Here is a 6,258-nt window from a genome sequence, read left to right as displayed (position 1 = left end):
ACTTTGGATGGATCCTCTTCTGCGGTACTCTTAACTGCTGCCCCCTCATCGCCCTGCTGTCAGCCTTGAAGCAGTTACCAAGAGGCCGACATCCTCAAACCCCTAAAAGCAATCCAGGTGCCTTCTCAAAGGCCATAGCCATCCAACGTATTACTACATTTGGGAGTGGGGAGGCAAACTATAACTAAAACAAGTGGGCTGAAACTTATAGGAATCATTTAACCTCTCTGCCTCAATAGCTCACAAAATTAAAATATATAAATGTATAAATAAATAAATAAATAAATAAATAAATAAATAAATAAATAACTTTGAGAAAGCTTAGATCAGCCTCAACTCCTTGGATGCTACCTCCGCAGACAAGGTGGCTTCCACAACAAATCTGAACTAGTTTGGGATGTTATCTAGAAATGGCAACCGGAAGGAATTCAAATACTTCTACCACTTGCGTATGGACTTCGGATCCCCTCCCACTCTGGCTCCTTCACTAACTCAGTGCTGTCTTTCCTATTATTGTCTTGCCTATACTTTTACCCTGTCTTTTAAATGCTGTACTTACTAACGTCTCCCTATACCCAAACGAACGGTTCCACAAACGCTCTCCCATTAGCTCTTGCTACACTACAGCTCCCTTTGCTCCTGATACATCAGCAAAAAAGACCGTTTCGAATCTAAGCGAGAACTCTAGCAAAAAAACGAACTTTATCCCTTTCTCCTATAGCCAGAGACAATTCTGTACATCGGTTCTCTATTTCTTCTACCCCCATCCTCTGAAGCTACCTGCTTCTGCTAGCTCATTTATTCACAGAAGTTCTGACCATGGAACTAGTCAACATTGCCGCGAATCAGCTCTCCGCCCACATCCTCTTATCAGTCCACTCCATTTCTTCCACCTTTGTTCTTCCCTTTCCCTCAGCCTTCCCAGAAAATCATCTGCTAACAGCCCTCTTTATAACTATTTCTCATGTCTCTGCAGGACTTCAGGACGATGGGTCGCACAGTCCATCCATAACTTGCAGTCAATCAAGCTTATATTCTCCCCATACCAAAGGACCCCCCCACTTCAGTAGATCCAGATCAAACCCCTCTACAAAGACATTCCTCAAAGAGAAGCAGCTATAACCCTTCTGTCCTGTTTATTTATATCCTTTCAGAATTAGGAATGACAATTCCCCACAAAAGACTACATTTCCCAGCTTCCCTGTGGCCACGCCCAACAGTTCCTGAAGGGAGGGACTGTATGGTACAGTAGTTGTTTCCATCCCTATAAGGGGCCACATCTCGTATTCTTCTGTAGGAATTTTGGGCATCTGCTGGGGTATTTTGTGGCTGACAAAAGGACCCCCTCACCATAAATAAGCATAATCCCCAAAGTCAAACCAAATCTCTCTCTTTTCCTCTTTCCATCCCTTTTTAAACTGTCTTCCTTAAAAAAAAAAATCTAACAACCAGAATGTCCACAACTGAAGATAATAATTTCCCCTCTCTTAGAATCCATCTGCGTCCAACAGCTCAGCAGAGAGGGGCTGCAGTTGCAATGACTCTGTCGTCCGGAAGATGGCGTTTCACCACCCTTCTATGTTCTTGCTCTTCTATTATTGTGTCCATTCTCTGGGAAAGCTCACGGCAGCACCAACGCATTCTTTAGTTGAGCAGGCAGCCATTTCTTACTCTCCGCAGCCGTGAGTCTCTGCTCTTACTGCCCTTCACTGCAAAAAGAAGCTTCTTCCATTAAAGCCGAGAGTAGCCTGTTTTGTCTATGCATGTAAACACGGAGATTTAGAAGGCAATTTGATGCAATGTTAGTTTGACTAAACCACAGTTGTAAGCACGCCCTAGAGCCTATGACTTTCACAGCCACGTGTTAATGAACAGGTGTACAGTACTAGGCATGGATTCTCTACTGCAGAATGGGCTTCAAATCCATAAGGGAGCACTTCGTTACCCTTAAAAGAGTCTTGTAAACTTATCTCATCTAAGAGGTTGGTATTGCAGTTCATACAGTTCCCATCTGGACACATCATCTATGCCTTTTCTCCCTTAGGATCCTGAGTAGCACTTTCTGGAAAGCACCATGAAAACCAGCCAGCTCGGTTCCAGCTTAACTTCTCTATATTTCATGAGCAAGATGTGTAGTGTCTTCTCTTGGAGGGTTTTCTCACACAGTCCTAGTTGGAAAGCAAAAGTAACTGAAAGAAACTGTATTCTTTGTGGGTGCTCCTAGGACCTCCCTCACCACCAACTCATCTCAGCATCTCACACCTGCCACTGGATTTTCATTTAATAACACATGGATTCTGGGATGCTATCCAACTAGGAAGAATATTGCACTTTAACCCATTTATTAAAATTATGGGTATTTTTTAACCTGCCTAGAAGTGTCACAGGTGTAACTCCTGTGTCACATGTATGTCAGTTGTCAGCAGAAAAGAGAGAGGCTATGTTTGTGCTCCGACATGTCAACATCTGAATGATAAGTAGCCTAGCATTCCCTGAAGAAAAGCAAGCCTGAGATGACTACCAGTCAGGCACCAGGGGTCCTAGATGGGGAACTTAACTGAGATGACTCTGGTGCCAGGCAAGCCTGGGTGTCAGGGAGCAGACCATGCCTGAGATGATTCCTGCCTACTGCCATAATACACAGTGTAGCATAGCATGCCTGAGGTGACCTCAGACACTCAGAGAACCTGGTTGTCACTCATAGGAGCAAGTACATGGTGGAGAAATAGAAGAGAAATAAAACAGAAAGAACGCTATGGGCACAGTGAAGAGATGCAGAATTGGAGACTCAGGGGTAGTGAGAAACAGCCTAACGTGAGTGTCTGGAGATGGCACCTGGGACCAAGGTGGAATCCTGACCAGTGCTGCCACCAGGGGCTACAACTAGGTCCATGGCCCTGCAGCAGCACGGGTCTGTTACCACCAATGGCCAGGTGGATGTCCCTGGTCTGGGCTGCCATCTGGGCACATGTTAATGTCTGAGGGCTATACAGAGCTGATCCCACCCCTCATCTGGGCACCATGTTGGGGCATGAGAGGAAAAGAGCTGACCCCACCCCTTAACCTCTTCAGTGCTCTGGAGAGCAACCCCCCCCCATCCCGCTCCACACATTTTGCAAGTTGTAGGTGAGACTGCCCCAACGTTATGAGTGTTGGAGAGCTGGCCCTGCCACTCATCACCCAAACAAGGCATGAAGGAAGAAAAGATACATTCCTCCCTACCCTTCCCTTGCCACCTGCCGCAGGTGGGAGAGCTGGCCCTGGGGTCATGAAGACAAAAGAACTGGCCCTGCCTCTCACCTGCTACAGCACTTGAGAGAAAGGCCCTGTACCTTGCTGGGGTGAGCACGGTAGAGCTGACCTTGGTGGCAGGAGCATGGGAAAGCTTCCCCTAAGGGTGCGAGCATGGGAGAGCAAGAGGGCTGATTCTGCAACTTGTTTGCAATGCAACACTGCAGCAGTGTGGGAAATGGAGAGATGCCCTCCCCCACCCTCAACCCTGGCCACCTGTGGCAGATGGGAGAGCTGGCCTTGGGATAGTAAAAGTCAGAGAGCTCTCCCTATCCCTCACCTGCTGTGGCACAATAGAGCTGGCCCTGGATGGGGGGGAGGGTGTCGCATGTGAGCCAGCCCTGATGGTATGAGTACAGGAGAACTGTCCCAGACTCCTTTCTGCCCTGTGGTGGCACAGAAATGAAGAGATGCCCTCCTCCCTCCTTCATCCCTTACCACCTTTGGCAAGTGGGAGTGCTTGCCTTGGCGTCATGAGAACTGGCCCTGAACCTTACCAGCTGCATCACTCGGGAGATAGGGCCCTGCACTTCATCTGGGCAGCAGAGTAGAGTTGGTCCCGGTTACAGCGTCTGCAGGTGAACCAGTCCAGAGAACTGGAGGGTGGGAGAGCCAGCAAGCTCACCAGCTCAGATACCTCTCAGGCCCAGATTGATGGCTTTGGGTAAATTCACCCCAACATCTATCCCACCAATGAACGGCTGGAGTACAAGAAGGGGCTGATCCTATAAATTCAAAACTACATGACACATGACAGCAACAGGATATCCAAGAGGAGTCCCAGTGAAGTTCCAGTATTGATTGTGTAGGAGAAGCCAGAGCCCTCCTACTGGACCAGTGAGTCATTGCAGTGAACATTTGCAAGCAAAGAAGTGTGAACAAAGGGTATACTGTGGGACACACAGTGACACACTACAGCTTCCACACCGAGAATGTTCTCCTTCTGGGAGAAGGTTGCAAGGGTGGAGAGTGGGTATGAGGGGAGGGGGAGGTCAGTGGGATTGGGGTGCATGATGTAGAAGTCAAAAGAACCAGTAACAGTTGGAAGGAAGTATGTTCTTTATTGAATTACAAGTAGTAGGTATCCAGATGACTCTTCATATACCTCTGTTGTTCTTGAAAGGATTCATAGACAGACCTGACAATGGCGAAGGAATGAAGACAAACGTGTACACACAAACAACATAAAAAGTGCTGGGGCAGGTGCACATGGCTCTCTAGTGGAGAAATGTGGGGTTTGTTTATTGTTTGTATTATATTAATTGGGTTCCTGAAATTACACCAGAATTTACACGGCTACATGTGGGATGCTGAGGGTCTCTGCCCCCGTTGGCTTTGATTGGTAACTAAAGTCTCCAGAGGCCTATGTCTGAGAATCAGGCATCCCATTTGGGTCTAGGGAGCAAAAATGGGAATATAGACTTCTGTAAGTAGTAACTCAGGAATATTGGAGGAGAGGTGGTGGCAATGTAAAAATTTAGGAGAGGTGTGATCATTGAGCTGCTTAAGGTATTTTAAATATAGAGCGGTGTGCACATACGTGCATGCGTGGGTACCTGAGTGCATGCATGCATGCATGCGTATGTGTCTTTAATTCAAAAAACCAGAGCACTGGAGCAAGTAGCAAGGAACTTGAGCCATCTCCATCGGGAGATTAGAGCAGATTAATCCACTCGTGCTACAGAGAGACCCTGCCGGGACAGGCTCACCATCTTCATCAGAGGCAGTAGAACAGGATGGCAAGGTTTCTGCACTCAGATAAACAATGCGGTACCCACGTGGGTCAAGCTGACAGGCTCAGCTGATCTCTATATACCTGTGTCGGTAGAGGAGCAGTTTTCAGTCTGTAAATTTCTGTGTACAGTATCAACATCCACATATGGGATAGAGGAAGGCTCCGTCATCCTTCTGAGCCCCACCCGAGGGGTGGGAAGGGGTGGTTCCTTTGAGTCTGAGGCTAGCTTCTCTCACATAGCCACGCCCCTCATTCACTCATCAGGACCTGGCCACTCAGGTCTGCCTCTCCTCCCTAGGTACATCCTTCATTTTGATGAACTTCCCTGCATTTGACTCGTTCCTTCTTCAGTCTTTCCAACTCCAGTATTCCCGCATTTACTCCATTTCCCCTATGTTCTATGCCCTGCATTCCCTGAAGACAGTCTTCCTCTCCGAGTGTTCCCTTTCTAATTTCCTGGTTTCAAGGGGATACTGCCAATTAAACCTGCATAACCCAGGATTCAAGCTAAGATCCACATCTGACAGAAAACACGTGCCATTTGTCTGTCTGGACCTGGGCTCCCTCAACTCAATACATATTTCCCATTTACCTGCGAGTTATATTTTGCTTTACAGCCTGAGTAAAATCACAGTGCATGAGTGTACCCCATTCTCCTTGTCTATTCAGCAGCTACTGGGCACCTAGAATGATTCCGTTTTCTATCGCTTGTGAACAAAGCAACTGTGAAAGTGGATGTGCAAGGGTCTTTATGGCAGGATTAGGAGTCCTTTGTGTTAATGCCTGGCCATGATTATTGTTGGACCATATGGTAATTCTAGTCCTAAATTTTGAGATATCTCAAGCCTGCTCAGCAAATGGCTATGCTTGTTTATACTGCCACGAAGAGTGCATGATGTTTTCCCTCTTCCCATAGCCACACCGCCATTTTTAGTCATCTGTCTGCTCCATTTATAGCAATTCTGACTTATCTGAGAAGAAATGACAAGTAGATTTGATTTGTATTACCCTGTTGATTAATAATGTTGGACACTAAAGTGCTTATTAGTCATTGGTATTTCTTCTTTTGAGAACACTTGTTTGTTATTTGACGTTTGATGTTTAGAATTGTCCGTTCTACATAGTAAACCCCCTCCAACTGTATGCCTGGCAAAGATTCCCCCCACTCTGTATGCTACATGATTTTTTCATTCCTACAGTTTTCATTTCACAAGGTCTGATTTGTCAGTTGA

General features: G+C 46.6%; 1 pseudogene; it reads left to right on the top strand.

Annotated features, from left to right (window-relative positions):
* Positions 1–2,367: 2,367 nt before the first annotated feature.
* On the top strand, positions 2,368–2,490 carry LOC120094931 (small nucleolar RNA SNORA17; annotated as a pseudogene).
* The last annotated feature ends 3,768 nt before the right edge of the window (positions 2,491–6,258 follow it).

Source organism: Rattus norvegicus, chromosome 9, assembly GCF_021556685.1.
Source record: "Rattus norvegicus strain SHRSP/BbbUtx chromosome 9, alternate assembly SHRSP_T2T, whole genome shotgun sequence".
In the NCBI taxonomy this organism is placed as follows: Eukaryota; Metazoa; Chordata; class Mammalia; order Rodentia; family Muridae; genus Rattus; species Rattus norvegicus.
This window is presented reverse-complemented; position numbering and strand designations above follow the sequence as displayed.